Source organism: Lolium perenne, chromosome 6, assembly GCF_019359855.2.
Source record: "Lolium perenne isolate Kyuss_39 chromosome 6, Kyuss_2.0, whole genome shotgun sequence".
Taxonomy (NCBI): Eukaryota; Viridiplantae; Streptophyta; class Magnoliopsida; order Poales; family Poaceae; genus Lolium; species Lolium perenne.
The window spans coordinates 269966302-269985066 of NC_067249.2; the positions used below are offsets into that span (position 1 = coordinate 269966302).

The 18765-nt window shown below is 43.3% G+C and overlaps 1 pseudogene across 1 annotated transcript in view; it reads right to left on the reverse strand.

Moving 5' to 3' along the window:
- Nucleotides 1-14959, reverse strand: part of LOC127326707 (pathogenesis-related protein 1-like) — a 49572-nt pseudogene extending 34613 nt beyond the window's left edge. The window contains exons 1-2 of the transcript XR_011746946.1: nucleotides 14787-14959; nucleotides 14454-14722 (exon numbers count right to left, since the gene is read on the reverse strand). The product of XR_011746946.1 is annotated as a pathogenesis-related protein 1-like (transcript). The remainder of the gene's footprint in view (nucleotides 1-14453; nucleotides 14723-14786) is intronic.
- Between the last annotated feature and the right edge of the window lie 3806 nt (nucleotides 14960-18765).

The window sequence follows — 18765 nt, forward strand, 5'->3', positions numbered from 1 at the left end:
GCTTGTCCTCAAGCAATTCAGTTAACAACTGAGTGCGATAAAAGAACTTTCACGAACACATTTGTTCATATGATGTAAATATTATTATGATATGGACAAGTACTTAGGCAATTCATAATAAGATACATGCAGATAAAGTCATCTAATAGCTATGTCAATCATGGAGAAGGTACCAACAAATTAATAATAAGCATCATGAATCATGTCTATCAGCAAGATTGCAATGTTCATAAAAGGATACGATAAAGTGGTATCTCGCTTGCCCGTATTTATACAGCAAAACATAAATGCTCGGGCACCTTTGATGTTCATGGAAAGACTGGAAGTAGAGATTATCAAAGATAAAAGCATCAAAGTTATACCACAGTTAATCACATTTTGGGACAAGCATATTATACTAAGAATGACAGTTGTGCTCTCAAGAAGGTGCTCAAAGAAAGGATAGTGACTCAATGTAAAAGTAAAAGATTGACCCTTCGCAGAGGGAAGCAGGGATTAACATGCGCTAGAGCTTTTCATTTTAAAAACAGGAGTAAAATTATTTTGAGAGGTGTTTGTTGTTGTCAACGAATGGTAGTGGGTACTCTAACTACCTCGTCAACCAGACTTTCAAGAGCGGCTCCCATGAAGGACGTTATCTCTACCAGCAAGGTAAATCATCCCTCTTCTCTTTTGTTTACACATGTATTTTAGTTTCATTATGGATGACACTCCCCCCAACCTTTGCTTACACAAGCCATGGCTAACCGAATCCTCGGGTGCCTTCCAACATTCACATACCATGGAGGAGTGTCTATTTGGAAATTAAGTTGCTTACTGATAAATCAGGGCAAAACATGTGAAGAGAATTATTGATGAGAGTTAATTAATTGGGGCTGGGAACCCCGTTGCCAGCTCTTTTTGCAAAATTATTGGATAAGCGGATGTGCCACTAGTCCATTGATGAAAGTCCATCAGGAGTAAATGACAAGGTTGAAAGGTAAACACCACATACTTCCTCATGAGCTATAAAACATCGACACAAATTGAGAAGTATTTTGAAGGTTTAAAGGTAGCACATGAGAATTTACTTGGAATGGTTTGAAATGCCATGCATAGGTATTTATGGTGGACACTTTGGAATAACTTGGTTTTCAGGGGTTTGGAAGCACGAGCAGCGTTCCCGCTCAGTACAGGTGAAGGCTAGCAATAGACTGGGAAACGACAATCAAGAGAGCAGTAACCGTCATAATCATGCTTGCGACAAAATAAATTAACGGAGGCATAAAAGTGATACAAGAACTCTGAGGTAAAGTAAATCATCGAGGCTTAATTGACTTTTGTTCAGTCATATGCATGCGTGAGCATGTGCCAAGTCGATTCAAGTGAATTATTCAGAGGAGGATACCACAATTTCATACCTATCTATGAATAAAACAATGCAAGCAAATATTTATGACATGCTACTCATATTAATAGATTGGAGCTAAACATGAGAGATCATGAACTACTAGAATTTCTTAAATGACATATACCTCACATGAACCAACTAAGCATGCTCACATGGATGAGTATATGTACAAAAATGAAAACAAATAGAGTTCATACCAGCCTCTCACCACAGTCGAGTTGTCGTAAATCGTCATTATTGCCTTTCACTTGTGTAGCTTGAATAATATGGAATGAAAACCTAGCTCCAGCCACCGAAGACCGTTGAACTCCATAATAAACTTTACAAAACCAAAGAAGAACAGCAAATATTTTTGGTGTTCAAACAAAGCAAAATCTTTTTGGATTTTCTCATAGCAAACCAACGATAGCAAATAAAACAAAATAGGAACAAGAAACCAAAATAAACAAATGGTAAAGAGAAACAACAGAAATATTTTTGGTCTTTTTGTGTTTTAGGAAAGAAACAAAGCAAAAACAAAAGAATGAAAACTAAAAGAGCCACATAAGCACAAAGCAGCAGAAATTCGTCAAACTTGACAGCAGTACAGTAATCGATTTTTAAGAAAATCTTCCGCTGCTCAACTCGAAAAGTGTTCAACTAATGAAAGTTAGATAATAACCTGGGGAACATGCACAAAAATTGGCTTCGCAAAATAAAGTTCTGGCTGTTTTTGGGAATTTTTTTTTGGTATCAGTCCAGAATCTGTTTTCAAACAGCACTTCCCCAAATATCATCTCTCTTATTAGAAACCACCTTAAGAAGCTAAACAAGTATGTACAAGTATGCAGCAATTGTAATATGCAATGAATGAGTGATGCCGGCATACCTCCCCCCAAGCTTAGGCTTTTGGCCTAAGTGGAGATCAATCCCATGGTGCCCATGAAGTGGCACCTCCGTAGTATGACGAAGAAGGATCCTGTTATGGGTATGTGCTGGAAGACGCACCAGGATACGTGATGGTGTACCCGTAGGAGGGCTCGGCGTCCTCGGAGTCATGCTGCTGGTAGAAGCCATGTATCCTCAGCTGCTCATCCACCTCCTCCTTAGAGCGCGACCACGGTCTCCTGTGAACACTGAACAAATCTGTTTGCGGCAAAGGGATTTCCCTCTCATCCCCATCAATAAACAACATTTTATAGACAATATTTTCTAAACTAGAGTTGGTTGTGACAAATTGGTGACTCTTCATAGCAGCAATATCAAGCCTTATAGGAGTTAATTTCTCATCACTAGGATCAAGATGAAGATCTAGATATGTAATAATACGTAAGGCAACAATTCCTCCAAAAATGGGTCCTTTATTAGCTAAGCGACGAGCAATGAGAGCACCAAGATGATAAGGTGTTCTTCCAGTTAGTGCAGCAACTAGAAAAGCAAGATGATAACTAGAAATGTTGCTAGTGTTCTCCCTACCAAGAATGCTAGTAGCAAGATAATAAGCGAAATATCTAGTGGCAGGGAGTTGAATGTTTCTTATCTTGCCGCGCTGAATGGTGCGGCTATCATCATTGGTAACCTCTCGATAGAGCTCCATCAAGGCTTTGGGGCTTTTCTCGATCTTCTTTCTGTACCTACAGGGGTAATATCCAATGCAGCACAAAAATCTTTCAACTTCATAGTAATGGGCCTGTCATAAATCCTAAATGAAACTGATGGTGAGAAGTGTACGTTGTTGAACTGAAAGCTTTCAACAAAGATTTTAGTTAGCATGTAGTATTGGCTCCTCTCATCTTCCATATAGGTAGAAAAGCCCACATTATTGACGAGGAACAAGAAGTCATCAAGCAGCCCTGCATTACGCAAAAAGTCATAACATGGAAAGGATGAAGCATTAGGGACTCCATTATCCTCTTCAGCCTCGAAGCTCGGTGCGATGACATCCTCATTATAGGATCGTCTAATTCGAGTGGCTGCCCTTGAGGGCCTCCCCGTGCTTGTCGTCTCTCTTTCGAACATTTCCCCAAAGGTATGGTTATCCATCTTCCTTTTCTGAAATTTTTCAACAAACATTATAAAAGTTGATTTGGAGACATATAATTGAGGGAAACTACTATAGGAACTTGGTAGAGTACTAAACATGCATCAAAACTAATTTTTACAACTTAGAACAAGCATGCAAGCTCACTTAACATGTTACCTACAGCAGCAAAATACTCAAGATATACTCAACCAAACAAAATTCTATTTGGATAATCGGAGGAGTCACATACCGAAGAGCAAATGTGTCAAATTTCAGACAGAAATCTGGGCTGAGTAAGGAGATCAAGAAATCCTGAACTCTCGGGCAAAAACGCAAGTGAGAACGAACTGGTTCGAGTTTTTCGGGAGAGAGAGTGGAATGAGTGGAAGAGATGACTGAGTGGGGCAAGGTGGGGCCCTCACCACATGGTGGCGCGCCCCCCTCCTTGGCCACGCCGGCCCATGGGGGCCAGCCCTGGGGTGCCCCACTGGTCAGCCCCAGGCACTCCCAGGTTGCATTTTGAAAAATAGGACCAGCGGTATAATTTTTGTAGATTTTTTAAAACTTCGAAAAATGCACATTTCTGGGTGTTAAAGTAACTATTACAGGGCAGAAAAAGATCTTCAAACTTCTAAACAACTAAAGCATCTTGCAAAACAAGTAGTACTACAACAAGCAAAGAAGTGTGGAGAAAGAAAGAAATGTTGTTTAGCTCTTCTATGCATATAAAATGTACTTGTTAACAAGGTTGATCAAGTCTTGCCACCAAATAGATTTTACATGACATAAGAAGAAATAAACCTCAAATCAATCATGTTACCTTATATTGTATTGATATGGATCCAATCATAATACTTTGATATCCTCGTATAGGCTCATATATAGGACAATCAATAACTCCCACTTTGATAGTTCTCAAATTAGAAATTGTATTAACTCCATATACTTTATCAATCCTCTTGGGAAAATAAACAGTATGCTCCTTGTCATCAACATTAAAAGTAACTTTTCCTTTATTGCAATCAATAATAGCCCCTGCAGTGTTAAGAAAAGGTCTTCCAAGAATAATAGACATATTATCATCTTCAGGCATTTCCAACACAACAAAATCAGTTAATATTAAGCAATTGTTAGCAACTTGAACAGGAACATCCTCGCATATACCAACAGGAACAGCAGTAGATTTATCAGCCATTTGCAAAGATATATCAGTTGGTATCAACTTATCTAAATAAAGTCTCTTGTAAAGAGAAAAAGGCATAACACTAACTCCTGCTCCCAAATCACATACAGCAGTCCTAACATAATTATTCTTGATGGAACAAGGGATAGTCGGTACACCTGGGTCTCCCAGCTTCTTTGGAACCTTGCCATTGAAAGAGTAATTAGCAAGCATAGTGGAAATCTCCTCATTAGGAATTTTCCTTTTGTTAGAGACAATATCTTTCATATACTTTGAATAAGGAGGCAATTTAATAGCATCAGTCAAAGGGATTTGCAGGAACAAAGGTTTCATTCAATCACAAAATTTATTATAGTGTTCTTCCTCCTTTGATTTTAGTTTCTTAACAGGAAAAGGCATTTGCTTTTGAACCCAAGGTTCTCTTTCATTACCATGTTTCTTAGCAATAAAATCTTCTTTAGTATACTTTTTATTTTTAGCATGCTTTTCAGGTTCATCTTCAACCTCTTCTTTATCAGAAGCATCATTCTTATCATTATCTTTATCATGTTCATTACCACTTTCGCTTTCAGCATCAGAAATAGAAATACTATTAGGATCATTAACGTGCTCGTAAGATTCTACAACAGTTTTATGTTTCTTCTTCTTTTTCTTAGAAGGATCACTAGTTTCTTTAGTTCGTTGAGAATCTTGTTCAACTCTTTTGGGATGCCCCTCAGGATATAGAGGATCCTGAGTAGAAACACCGCCTCTAGTTGTTACTTCATAAGCATGTTTTTCTTTAGAAGTATTTTTTAACAAGTCATTTTGCACTTTAGTGAGTTGATCAATTTGAGTTTGAACCATATGAAAATGTTTAACAAGCATCTTAACATCATTGGAGGTTCTCTCCACAATATCATGCAATTTACTAATAGCTTGAGAATTTTCCATTAAATGATTCTCTACTCTCATATTAAAATTATCTTGCTTAACAACATAATTATCAAATTCATCTAAACATTGATCAGGAGGTTTTGAGTAAGGAATATCTTCTTTATCAAAGCGTTGAAGAGAATGTACCTCAATTGTGGATGAAGGGGGAGTTATCTTACATAAATCTTCTATGGGGGGTAAATTCTTCACATCTTCGGATTTAATACCTTTCTCTTTAAGAGATTTCTTGGCTTCTCTCATATCTTCATCACTTAATTTAATCATACCCCTCTTCTTCAATATTGGTGTTGGGGTTGGTTCAGGTGTAGTCCAATCATCATGATTTTGGCTTATTCTAGCCATTAATTCTTCAGCATCGTCTGGAGTTCTTTTCCTGAAAACACAACCAGCACAACTATCCAGGTATGCCCTAGACTCAATGGTTAGTCCACTATAAAATATATCAAGTAGGTCATGCTTTTCCAAATCATGTCCAGGCCGAGCTCTGATAAGAGAGCAAAACCTTGCCCAAGCTTCAGGCAATTTCTCTCCATCTTCCTGGTCAAAACTATAAATTTTCTGCAAAGCAATATGTTGAGCACTAGCAGGAAAATATTTTCGAAAGAACACATCAAGCAAACCATTTGGACTATCAATAGAATCAGGAGGCAAACTATTATACCAGGTTTTAGCATGATCCTTGAATGAGAAAGGAAAAATTTTAGCAACAAAATAAGTACGCTTCTTGATATCATCAGAAAACAAGCTACTCAAAGTAGAAAGCTCATTCATATGTTCTACAGCACTTTCTTTTTCAGTACCACAAAAAGGTGTTTTCTCAACAATAGATATATGAGATAAATCAAGAGAAAAATCATAATCCTTATCCTTAATGCTTATAGGAGATGTGGCAAATTTAGGATCAGGAGACAGTTTATATCTAACAGCACGTTGTGCAAGAAGCTTTTTAATGTTACTTACGCTAGTAGTAGCATTACATTTATCAATAAAATCATCATCAAGCTCCACATAATCTTCATCAAAATCATCACTAGAGTGTTCAACAGACTCAGGTGAATTAACAGGTGTAACAGTATTTTCATTAGGAATTTCAGTATTTTCAATTTGTCTAGACCTAGCAATTGTAGCATCTAGAAAAGAACCTAATGAACCATTATCATCAAGCACAGCAGAAGCATCTTTAAAATTGTAAGAGGAATTTTCAGATTCAGCAGAAGTACCAGCATGTGAAGCTTGTGGTGGTGAAACAAGTTGACTTATCACAGATGGTGAATCAAGAGCAGCAGAGGTACTCAGAGTTGTACCTTTTCTTGTAGTGGATGGTAATATGGCGACTTTAGCATCGCGAGATTTACCCATGATGGAGGATTTGCAGCGAACAATATCAATCCAGGTGAACTTGCAAATAAAGCTATGCTCCCCGGCAACAGCGCCAGAAAATAGTCTTGATGACCCACAAGTATAGGGGATCGCAACAGTCTTCGAGGGAAGTAAAACCCAATTTATTGATTCGACACAAGGGGAGCCAAAGATTATTTGTAAGCCTTAACAGCGGAGTTGTCAATTCAGCTGCACCTGGAAACAGACTTGCACGCAAGAGTTTATCAGTAGCAACAGTTTTATAGCAGTAGCAGTAGTGAAATATAAGCAGCAGTGTAATAAAGACAGCAGTAGTGATTATAGTAAACAGCAGGATTAAAATACTGTAGGCACAGGGATGGATGAACGGGCGCTGCATGGATAAGAGAACTCATGTAACAATCAAGGCAGGGCATTTGCAGATAGTAATAAAACAATATCCAAGTACTAAATAACCATAGGCATGTGTTCCGTATATAGTCGTACGTGCTCGCAATGAGAAACTTGCACAACATGTTCTGTCCTACCAGCCGGTGGCAGCCGGGCCTCTAGGGAAACTACTGGTAATTAAGATACTACTTTTAATAGAGTACCGGAGCAAAGCATTAACACTCCGTGAACACATGTGATCCTCATATCACAGCCTTCCCCTCCGGTTGTCCCAATTTCTGTCACTTTGGGGCCTCGGGTTCCGGACAGCAATATGTGTATACAACTTGCAGGTAAGATCATAAAACAATGAATATCATCATGAATCAATAACATGTTCAGATCTGAAATCATGGCACTCGGGCCCTAGTGACAAGCATTAAGCATAACAAGTTGCAACAATATCATAAAAGTACCAACAACGGATACTAGGCACTATGCCCTAACAATCTTATGCTATTACATGAACAATCTCATCCAATCCCTACCATCCCCTTCAGCCTACAGCGGGGGAATTACTCACACATGGATGGGGGAAGCATGGATCGTTGATGGGGAGGCGTCGGTGGTGATGATGGTGATGATCTCCTCCAATTCCCCGTCCCGGCAGGGTGCCAGAACGGAGTTTCTGATCCCGAGACGGAGTTTCGCGATGGCGGCGGAGTTCTGGATGTCTTCTGGCAAATTGGTCGAACCCCCGTGCGTTTTAGGTCGAAACCCTTAAGTAGTCCAGAGGGGAGCGTCGGGGGAGGCACGAGGGCCCCTCCCCATAGGCCGGCGCGGGCCCCATGCTGGCCGCGCCGCCCTATGGTTAGGGCGCCTCGTGGCCCTACTTCGTCTCGTCTTCTGGCTCCGTCAATCTTCTGTGAAAATAGGCCCATTGCGATTATTTCCGGGGATTTTCCTGAAAGTTGAGTTTCCGCACAAAAATAAGACACCAGGGCAATTCTGCTGAAAACAGCGTTAGTCCGTGTTAGTTGTATCCAAAATACACAAATTAGAGGCAAAACAATAGCAAAAGTGTTCGGGAAAGTAGATACGTTTTGGACGTATCACAGGTTCACGCAAAGATTCTTCGTCACGTGCATCACATCGATTGAAGAGCGGACCTCTAAGACTTCCCAATAGGGTAGATCCCAAAATATAGATTTCTTCTTCCACATGGGCGCGTGTCCGGCAGCGTCATTCGGAACAGACCGTCCGCCAGGACCCTTTCCAAATATTACATCTAGATCCTTGACCATACCAAATATATCAACACCATCACGATGGGGAGGCTTCCTCCGGTGATCAGCCTCACCGTTGTAATGCTTGCCATTCTTTCTTACGGGATGGGTATGCCTAAGAAATCGACGATGCCCCAGGTACACGACCTTCTTACATTTTTCCAAATAATCACCTTCGAGCTCATGTAAACAGTGCGTGCATGCATTGTATCCCTTGTTTGACTGTCCTGAAATGTTACCAAGAACAGGCCAGTCATTGATGGTTACGAAAAGCAGCGCTCGTAGGTCAAATTCCTCCTGCTTGTGCTCGTCCCACACAGGTACACCTGCTATGGACCACAACTGTAGAAGTTCTTCGACTAATGGCTTCAGGTACACATCAATGTCGTTCCCGGGTTGCTTCGGGCCTTGTATGAGCACTGGCATCATAATGAACTTCCGCTTCATGCACAACCAAGGAGGAAGGTTATATATACAAAGAGTCACAGGCCAGGTGCTATGGCTACAGCTCTGCTCTCCAAAAGGATTCATGCCATCTGTACTTAGACCAAACCTTAAGTTCCTTGCATCCTGTGCAAAGTTTGGGAACTCTCTATCGATTTTTCTCCATTGGGATCCATCAGCAGGGTGCCTCAACATCACGTCTTTCTTACGGTCTTCTTTGTGCCATCGCAACAACCTAGCGTGCTCTTTATTTCTGAACAAGCGTTTCAGCCGTGGTATTATAGGAGCATACCACATAACCTTGGCAGGAACCCTCTTCCTGGTGCACTCGCCCTCAACATCACCAGGGTCATCTCGTCTGATCTTATACCGCAATGCAGTGCACACCGGACATGCATCCAAATTCTCGTACTCACCGCGGTAGAGGATGCAGTCATTAATGCATGCATGTATCTTTTGCACATCTAATCCTAGAGGGCAGACAATCTTCTTCGCTTCGTACGTACTGGCGGGCAATTCGTTACCCCTTGGAAGCTTCCTCTTAATTATTGTCAGCAACTTTCCAAATCCTGAGTCAGTGACACCGTTCTCTGCCTTCCATTGCAACAATTCCAGTGTGCTGCCTAGCTTTTTATGGCCATCTTCGCAAGTTGGGTATAACAATTTGTTGTGATCTTCTATCATCTTGTCGAAGGCCAACCTTTCCTTTTCAGTTTCACATTCTCTCCTTGCATCAGCAATGGCCCGACCAAGATCATCATCAGCAGGCTCATCTGGTGCCTCTTGATCTTCTACTTCATTGTCTTCATTGCCTTCTGCAGTATCATCGTATTCAGGGAAATTGGGATAACCGTCATCATCCTCTTCCTCTTCTTCATTGTCTTCCATCATAACCCCTCTTTCTCCGTGCTTGGTCCAACAATAGTAACTAGGCTTGAAACCGTCCCGCAGAAGGTGGCCGTGAATGGTACTCGAGTGAGCGTAATTTACGGTATTCTTGCAGTTGACACATGGACAATACATGAAGCCACCATGTTTGTTTGCCTCAGCCACGGCCATAAATTTACTCAGGCCCGAAGTGAACTCGTCAATGCGTCGGTCAATGTACATCCATTGCCGATTCATCTGCATGATATAATGAAGCTGATCAAAACCATTACAGAACATCACGATGTATATATACACATGCATTTTATCAATTACAGATGCAAAGGATAAAGTTGTTAACCTCGATGGAGAAGAAAAAAGCAAGTTAAGTGTGGCTTGATTTGTGTAAACTCAAGTGGCAAATCCTCTTAAGCATTTCATCGAACACCTCTTGTGCATGTGAAGAAGAGAGCAAAGCAATACACCTCTTGTGAAGAAAGTGAAAAAATGGCTAAGTGTGGCTCACACTTGGGTAGGGGCAAGGTTATATAGCCAGATTGGGGACTTTGTCCCGGTTTGTAATACAAACCGGGTCCAAAGGGTGGGCCTTTGGTCCCGGTTTGTACTACAAACCGGGACTAAAGGTTTCCGAGGCCTGACACGTCCTGCCGCACCCTGCCGCCGACCCTCTAGTCCCGGTTTGTAGTACAAACCGGGACTAAAGGCCGCTAACGGACAGGCGCCAACGAGTGGGGTCGCCCACCGCGAAACGAACCGGGACCAATGCCCCCCATTGGTCCCGGTTTGGTTCAGAACGGGGACATTTGCTCCCAGGGGCTTGGGACTAAATGCCTCTTCTCCACTAGTGCTCCCACGATTTTTTTTCTAGAAAGAACTATGTGGCACTTTGGCTCATCGTATGATGTATTCGTTTCCTTATGTTTCCTTTTCCTTGGTTTGGTAGACATGTCCTTCACATAAAAAACCTGGGCCACATCCTTGGCTAGGACGAATGGTTCGTCTCTATACCCAAGATTGTTGAGATCCACTGTTGTCATTCCATACAACTTGTCTACCTGAACCCCGCCTCCTGTTTTCTTGACCCATTTGCACCTAAACAAAGGGACCTTAAAAGAAGGTCCATAGTCAAGTTCCCATATCTCCTCTATGTAACCATAATATGTGTCATTTGAGCCTTTGTTGTTTATTGCATCAAAGCGGACACCACTGTTTTGGTTGGCGCTCTTTTTATCTTGGGCGATCGTGTAAAATGTATTCCGATTTATCTCGTACCCTTGGAAAGTCAATACAGTCGAAGATGGTGTCTGGGCCAACAAGTACAGCTGATCTCCAATAGTGGTGTCATTCATGAGATGTTTTTGCAACCAACCGCCGAAAGTCGACATGTGTTCACGTGTAATCCAATCGTCCGATTGCCCCGGGTTCTGGGAGCGTACAAAATTCTTGTGTACATTGATATACGGAGCCACCAAGGTGGAACTTTGTAGAACTGTGTAGTGTGCTTGAGTGAAAGAAATCTCGTCCCTACATATCATTTATTTCCTTCCTAGCGTGCCTTTTCCACTTAGTCTCCCCTCATGCCGCGATTCAGGAATACCAATCGGCTTAAGGTCAGGAATAAAGTCAACACAGAACTCAATGACCTTCTCTGTTCCATAGCCCTTGGAGATGCTTCCTTATGGCCTAGCACGGTTATGAACATATTTCTTTAAGACTCCCATGAACCTCTCGAAGGGGAACATATTGTGTAGAAACATAGAACCGAGAATGGAAATCTCATCGACCAGGTGAACGAGGAGATGCGTCATAATATTGAAGAAGGATGGTGGGAACACCAGCTCAAAACTAACAAGACATTGGACCACATCATTCTGCAACCTCGGTAGAATTTCTGGATTGATTACCTTCTGACAAATTGCATTGAGAAATGCAGATAGCTTCACAATGGTAATTCGAACATTTTCCGGTAGAAGCCCCCTCAATGCAATCGGAAGCAACCGCGTCATTATCACGTGGCAGTCATGAGACTTCCGGTTCTGGAATTTTTTCTCTGCCATATTTATTATTCCCTTTATATTGGAGGAGAAGCAAGAAGGGACCTTGATACTGCTCAGGCATTCAAAAAAGATTTCCTTCTCTTCTTTTGTAAGAGCGTAGCTGGAGTAATGACGACCTTTATCTGTCTCATGCAGTTTTTTGGGATTTTTCATACGTTACTGGTCCTCCCGTGCTTCTGGTGTATCTTTTGTCTTCCCGTACACGCCCAGGAAGCCTAGCAGGTTCACGCAAAGATTCTTCGTCACGTGCATCACATCGATTGAAGAGCGGACCTCTAAGACTTTCCAATAGGGTAGATCCCAAAATATAGATTTTTTTCTTCCACATGGCCGCGTGTCCGGCAGCGTCATTCGGAACAGACCGTCCGCCAGGACCCTTTCCAAATATTACTTCTAGATCCTTGACCATACCAAATATATCAGCACCATTACGGTGGGCAGGCTTCTTCCGGTGATCTCCCTCACCGTTGTAATGCTTGCCTTTCTTTCTTACGGGATGGGTATGCCTAAGAAATTGATGATGCCCCAGGTACACGACCTTCTTACATTTATCTAAATATTCACCTTTGAGCTCATCTAAACAGTACGTGCATGAATTGTATCCCTTGTTTGACTGTCCTGAAATGTTACCAAGAGCAGGCCAATCATTGATGGTTACGAAAAGCTACGGTAGGTCAAATTCCTCCTGCTTGTGCTCGTCCCACACAGTACACCCGCTACGGACCACGCCTGTAGAAGTTCTTCGACTAATGGCTTCAGGTACACATCAATGTGATTGCCGGGTTGCTTCGGGCCTTGTATGAGCACTGGCATCATAATGAACTTGCGCTTCATGCACAACCAAGGAGGAAGGTTATAGATACAAAGAGTCATGGGCCAGGTGCTATGGCTGCAGCTCTGCTCTTCAAAAGGATTCATGCCATCTGTACTTAGACCAAACCTTAAGGTCCTTGCATCCTCTGCAAAGTACGGGAACTCTCTATCGATTTTTCTCCACGGAGACACATCAGCAAGGTGTCTCAACATCTCGTCTTTCTTACGGTCTTCTTTGTGCCATCGCAACAACCTAGCGTGCTCTTTATTTCTGAACAAGCGTTTCAGCCGTGGTATTATAGGAGCATACCACATAATCTTGGCAGGAACCCTCTTCCTGGTGCGCTCGCCCTCAACATCACCAGGGTCATCTCGTCTGATCTTATACCGCAATGCAGTGCACACCGGGCATGCATCCAAATTCTCGTACTCACCACGGTAGAGGATGCAGTCATTAATGCATGCATGTATCTTTTGCACATCTAATCCTATAGGGCAGACAACCTTCTTCGCTTCGTACGTACTGGCGGGCAATTCGTTACCCCTTGGAAGCTTCTTCTTAATTATTTTCAGCAACTTTTCAAATCCTGAGTCAGTGACACCGTTCTCTGCCTTCCATTGCAACAATTCCAGTGTGCTACCTAGCTTTTTATGGCCATCTTCGCAAGTTAGGTATAACAATTTGTTGTGATCCTCTAACATCTGGTCGAATGCCAACCTTTCCTTTTTAGTTTCACATTCTCTCCTTGCATCAGCAATGGCCCGACCAAGATCATCATCAGCAGGCTCATCTGGTGCCTCTTGATCTTCTGCTTCATTGTCTTCATTGCCTTCTAATGGAAAACAATCCCCCTCTGCAGTATCACCGTATTCAGGGAACATGGGATAGCTATCATCATCCTCTTCTTCTTATTGTCTTCCACAATAACTCCTCTTTCTCCGTGCTTGGTCCAACAATTGTACTGGGGCATGAAACCGTACCGCAGCAGGTGGCTGTGAATGGTACTCGAGGAAGAGTAATTTACGACATTCTTACAGTCAACACATGGACAATACATAAAGCCACCATGTTTGTTTGCCTCAGCCACGACGATAAAATTACTCATGCCTGAAGTGAACTCGTCGAAGCGTCGGTAAATGTACATCCATTGCCGATTCATCTGCATGATATAATTAAGCTTATCAAAAACCATTACAGAACATCATGATTAGTGAAACGATGTATATATATATACACATGCATTTTATCAATGACAGAAAGATGGATAAAGTTGTTAACCTCGATGGAGAAGAAAAAAGATAGTTAAGTGTGGCTTGTTTTGTGTGAACTCAAGTGGCAAAACCTCTTAGGCATTTCATCAAACACCTCTTGTGCATACGAAGAGGGCAAAGCAACATACACCCCTCTTGTGATAAGAAGTGGAAAAATGGCTAAGTGTGGCTCATACTTGGGCAGGGCAAGGTATATGTAGGCAGATGGGCACTTGGTCCCGGTTGCAAACCGGGACCAAAGGGTTAAGAGGCTTGACACGGTCTGACACGCCCCCTTTAGTCCCAGTTTGTATTACAAACCACGACCAAAGACCCCAAACGAACCGGGACCAAAGGGTGGGGTCACCCCGCGCCGAACGAACCGGGACCAATGCCCCCCATTGGTCCCGGTTTGCTTTCAAACCGGGACTATTGCTCCCAGGGGTGCTGGACAAAAGGTCTGTTGTCTACTAGTGTTGTAGGCGTCAGGGTTGGCGATGAGATAGGCCTCAACATTCTTTAACATTTCGGCAGCAGAGTCCTTGGCCTTGAGCATCATGTCATTATCCTGCACGCCCTTGGACGTGCATTCCACCTTCGCCACACTCCCACCATTGGCCGTTGGCTTCATCTTGATGCTCCATGTGGACGTCTCAACACCGTCACACTCTAGGGTGTATCTGCACTCGCATTTGTCCACATCAAGGAACTCAACCTTCTTCTTCATGACGTTGAATGGAATGGCTGCATGATAAACTATGTGTTAAGATTGAACATTTCGGCCGGACAACATGTGCGGTATGTATACCTGAGCCACAATTGTAGTGTCGGACGCTGCCGACGCCGCCATCTCCCTCAACATGCGTGGAGCGGACACCTTTGACTCCAACTCGAGGGTCCAGCTGTTCGTGGAGGCCATTGTTATGTATCAACTACAAATGGGTGCAGATGGTGTGAGCCGCTATTGTACCTAGAGGAGATGTGGTGTTTGAAGGGTGGAGCAATTTCTCTGCCGCGGCACAGGTTTAGGGTGGAGCAGCGTTTCTCTGCCGCGGCAGAGAAACTGGGCGTTTCTCTGCCGCGGCAGAGTTTCAGCAATGCATATATCATTCAAGAAACCACAAAATATCGTTGTGAATATATAGACATCGTCAACAGTACACGTAATGCATGCATATTTACAATATAAAGTCGGATCTCTTTACTAAATCTAGATGCCTTTACGAAGTTGCTCCATATCTACGACCTTCCGATAGTGCTCTCCAGTTGGGGCAATGACCTCGGTAAGAAAGAATCCCGCGATTTCCTCTTGAATTGCTCGTATGCGATCCTCCATTATGAGAGTGTCCCGCAGGCGTATCATCTATATTTAAAAAAGGAGATCAATATATATATGAATGGAACTCAATACAATTGATGGTACTAAGATTAATTGTGAAAATTTGTTATCGTACACGAGTGTGGAGTATAGCTTCATCCGCATCCCTGTGACAGGCCATGTCATGAATGAAGTTGCAGACGTAGTATCCACATAAGTTATTCCCGGGTTCCTGCCTCATACACTTTACGAAAAAATAGTTCGATCGAACTAATAATCAAGCATCGTATTGAAAGTAAATATCATAGAGTTTCACGGACATAGCTATATATATAGTACTACTTATAGGGTAATCTTTAAATGTAAGCTCCGGTTTCCATTTACCCGGAACAGTATTGATGAACCGTTTCCAAGCCCTGCCCGGCAAAAAATAATGAGTAAATGAGTTATTGATTAGTTGATGATATCGTCGAATTAGAACAGATGAAGATGCCAATACGAAATTGATTAAAATTACCTCTGGAGGATGGCAGCCATGTCCGCCCATTCCGCATGTTCTTTACGTTTTGAGTCCATGACATTTACGACTCCTTTGTGAAGATCAATGATTAGGAGAATAGAGTGGAATCTGCACAAGCATAGCTCAATGATTACGAGAATAAAGTGGAAGCTGCACAAGCATAATGTATGTTATATATAACACTCACTTGAAGTTGTAGGGAAAGAATATATCCTCTTTGTTTGCTTGCTTCACTAAAAACATTAGCATGTTGTCCTCTGTGTCCTTGGGGTACTGTAGAACCGTAACTTCATGAACTGTGTCTGGGTCAATGAACCCCAGCTCGTGGAGCTTGCCTCTTTTGCATTCGAGCTTCTTCATTCTGCATAATTAATATATAGCGTACACAAAGAATATAGTGAGGATAATTGTTAGTGCAAATGAATGAGCTGAGCTACAGACTTAATTACATAAATAAATCACTTACAGGCAGTAGCAATTGATGACAGCTTTGTCGAGGGCGTCTTGATTGAATAACTGAAACAGTTCTTCTAACTCAAGGTTTATCTCCTCGTCCCCCCGGAAGTAATGCTCATCTCTAAGATACACCGTGAGGTAGCGATCACCTCTTCGACAGGCTTTCAGGTACCATTCATGCAACCTTCGCATCTAAGTCCCTAGACGCGCGAGCTCGCCAGGTTTGACGAGATCACATCCGTATCTATACTTGTTTACGACTTCAGCCGTTGGATAGTAATCTTCGTACTGAACTGATGCTCCCTGAGCTCTAGCCTCCCGTTCGATCATCGATGCCGTCTCTGGATCATCATAGGACTGCACGACGAAGTGGGGTATGGACTGAATGTCCTGCTGTCCAAGCTGGGCGACTTTTTTTGCTTTGCCCGCTCTATAGGACTGTCCAAGAGAGCGGTCATGATCACTTCTCGGCTCAGCTCTCTTTATTCTCGTCTCGGCAAAGTGCTTCATTGTATGCGGTGCAATAAACGTCTTCTTCAGCGCAAGAAACGCCTTTTGCTCATCAGTCTGCTCATGTGGTAACAACTCTGGAGTATGTGCCCTCATCGGAGTTGATGATCTCTTCAGAGCTGTAGGAGGTGCCGCGGTTAGCTTCCTCTTTTGCTTAGGTGGAGGCGGCGGAGTCTCCTGACGAGGAGGAGGAGGCGGCGGAGTATTGTCACGTGTGGGAGCCGCCTGTGATTCCTGAGGAGACTGCTCATGCACAGGGGAATCATCATCGCGCATAGGAGAAGGCGGCGGAGGAGGCGGACGAGGTGGCCTGCTTGGTGGCTTCTCACCTGGAAACACAATGTTCTCCTTCCGCCATTGCACGGTGGTTCTGCGGGCTTCTCCCAGTTCTTTGATTTCCCCATCTTCACCTGCAGGGTGCTCAAGCACCAACTCCTCATAATCTCTAAACACTTCATCCACCATGACAACAGCAAATTCGTCTTGGACCGGACGGCAATGGTAAGTCCTTGTAGGTAAGAGGATGCCGACCGCCGCCTTGAAGGATAGGTTGAAAACTTTAACATGCAGCTCACAAGGACGGCTATCAGTGAGATCATCCACGGGGGGGTAGCGAGGAGGCTCGACCACCTGGTCATCATCATCATTATCCACCTGCTGAGTGGAAGCCACGCTGCTTTTCCGGTGTTGAGATTGCAGCGGGACGATAGCATTGAGCAATGCAGGATCTACAGCCTGCCCCTGAGCCATCTGGGATGTAAGTACTTGGGTTACTATGGTTAATTGGGCTTTCATGGTGCTCATAGAATCCTCTAAGGACGCTATGCAGTCTGTTTCCCTTGCCTTTCTCCTCTCATGGCTTTTATCAGGAAATCTCTTCCTTTCCGCAGGAAAGCCATACTTCCACGGAACGGAGCCTTCTGTGCCCCGTGTTCGTCCGCCGTGTTCTTTGTTCCCATGGGCGCGTGTTAGCTCATCGTTCTCTCTTTCGGGCTGGAACCTCCCCTCCTCCACGTCCTTATGTGCTTGTTCCAGGGCTTCAATGGGATACTTCAGATGAGCTTTCTTATAGATGCACTTCCCTGTTTCTGGATCCAACTTTCCCCCAATCCCGCAGAACCACTCCTTCGACCGTTCGGTCCAACCGTGTGTCCCTAATCTGATCCCTTTCCTGGTCAGTTCTGCCTCAGCTGCCTGCCACTTAGGACGGTTAGCCCTGTATCCACCTGGACCCATAACTTGGTGATATTTCTTCAACGCAGCATTTGCCTTATTTGTTTCCGACCTTTTCTTAAATTCTTCTGACTCCGTGCTGTACTTCACGAATTCGTCCCAGTGATTTTTTACCTTCTCACTGTCCGGAGTCTTGTCTTTCTTGATAAGACCGCGCAATCTTTTCTTGTGGTTCTTGAATAGTTCGGCCATCTTCTTCTTGGCAAAGTCGCGGACTGCCTTCTCCATCTTTGCCTTTTCATCGGCATCCCCCTCTGGAGGTACTATGTTGAAATGTGCCATGAGCTTGTTCAGAATGCTGTCTTTGGCTACAGCATCGATATAAAGACCTTGAGCTTCTTCCTCTGCAGATAGCACTAGTCCCTTCGGCTTGTTCCACTCTCGAACGGTGATCGGGACGTGGTCCCTAACAAGCACTCCGCATTGAGCTATAAATGACTTTGCATGGTTCTCGGGAGCAATCGGTTTACCATCCTTAGCGATATGGGTGATGTCGTGCCTAACACCGTCGTCCAACTTTTTGGCCGGGCCTCGCTTCTTCGACTTTACAGAAGAAGTGCTCGATCCGGAGGGCTAAAAAAGAAATAATTCATCGTCAGTACAATTTAATTAGTTAATGCATCTAGTCGATCAGCAGCGGATTAATTTATATACCTGGGTGATAACTACGGTTCCGGAGCCATTATGATGATCTTCTTCCTCACCGGAGCCATTAGGATCTTCTCTTCGCTCAATATTCTCCGCTCCCTC